Source organism: Aplysia californica, unplaced genomic scaffold, assembly GCF_000002075.1.
Source record: "Aplysia californica isolate F4 #8 unplaced genomic scaffold, AplCal3.0 scaffold00035, whole genome shotgun sequence".
Taxonomy (NCBI): Eukaryota; Metazoa; Mollusca; class Gastropoda; order Aplysiida; family Aplysiidae; genus Aplysia; species Aplysia californica.
Window position 1 is genome coordinate 1,238,076 of NW_004797305.1, and position 1,835 is coordinate 1,239,910.

Sequence of the window (1,835 nt, forward strand, 5' to 3'; positions counted from 1 at the left end):
TGTGTGTACTCTGCTTTAAAGTCAAACATGTTTTTGATGAAATGGTGTATTATCGTCTCAAGCCAACATATTACATTGTAGCTCCATTTAATTCTCATTAAGCATGGGGGTCGGGAGGGAGGGGGGGGGCAACCCTCACTCTCGTCGGATGCTGCGTCTCAGAATAAAGATGGAGGTCCTCGATGGCGGATTAGTCTGATAAAAGGTAAAACTTAATTCTCGGGGGTCGGAGTCAAGTCTTTCTGTGAGCAACAGTGAAGAGCTGTTTTTTGCCGACTTGGGAATTAAACTCAAGTATATTAAGTACAATGCAAAGAGCCTAGTTTTGTTTTGTTTGGGGTTGTTTGTTTGCTTTTTCGTGAAAGACGCAAGTCAGTGGGAGATAAATTAATAGAAAAGATTTAAAATCTTTGTGGTGCAAAATGTTGTACTTGATGTCTAGTGGTTGGATTGCGGTACATATATTATGGCGCAACTCCTAGTCGGAGAAGTTGTAAAACCTAACTTGTTGCACAGCAGTTGCAGGTCATGGACAACTAATTGTCTCTTATTCGTTTCTTTCAAAAAGACCATTGGCAAGCAAGCGGTTAAGCCATATATACAGTATAGCATGAAAATAGTAAAATCGGCGAGACATGGGAATCTTTTCGCTATGTATAAATTTCGCTGTGAACAGGTACATGTTTCAAATACAAAAAATATACATGTTTAAGGAAAAACTTCGGGACCTGAAAATTCTGTTCGCTATGTGCGTGCTATACTCTACATGACGCATATAGGGGCCTATATACGCACACAAGAAAAGTAACTACAAAATCAGTTGTAAGCAATGTAAGGTGCGATGTTACCTCATATAGTGTACTATTGGGTAATAAGATGCTGACGACCTTTCACAATCCCCAACAGGGATATTTTTTGTACTTTAGGAGTTTGGGTAGTTTTCCAGACTCACCACCTATTTGGTTTGGTCGTTTCGGAAATGGACGTTAAATTCTAAGGATCTGCCTCTTAACCCCATCTTTTCTCAGACGTTTCCATCTACGTTTGTACAGACAAGATACCATTTTAATGTTTATTCAAGAGAGATTTAAACAAAGCCATAATATATTTCCCATTATTTAAGAATAAACAACTGTACAAGTTGTAAAACCTACCCCCTCTATACCAGGGGGGAAATGTCAGAGAATAAGTTTTGAAGAACATAAACGAGTACCGGTACATTGTACATCTACACAGCAGTAAGAGGTTTAATAACTTTACATTGTCGACGGGGCTGCCAACGCCGCACCATGCCTTATTTATCTAAGCAAGAATGTCAGCAACGTGGCCGCTTCCAAATTTGGGATTGAAGTTTAGCTCTCCACGACTCAATGAAATTTACATTTGTATTTAGTTGCACGTGTCCTGTGGCTACCACCTTGCCACGTAAAGAACAAATATTAACCGTGCATCTCATTTCCCAAAGTTGATTCGCCCCCGGTCTATTTGTTACTTGGGGTTTCCCATTAAGATGAAGTAGCTAACACAAATCCTCTATGGAATTTCCTAGAAGCTAAAAAAGGAGATCGGATTCGTCACTGACACGATGAGTTACCAAGGGTTTACTTGAGTAGGCCCTATTTTACAGGTTTGACCAGACCTTACCAACTGATTTCGTAATTTTGGTGGGGATAACATAGGGAGTGACAGCTATTATTCAATGCCATGCTTGAAAATTGGACACTAGCTGTAAAAAGATTGACAAACACTGAGTTTAACCCTACGTTCGTCTTCAACATGTTGGCCACTGGCGAGAACAGTGGTATGCAGCTTGTCCCAACAGTGGTTGAGTCGGG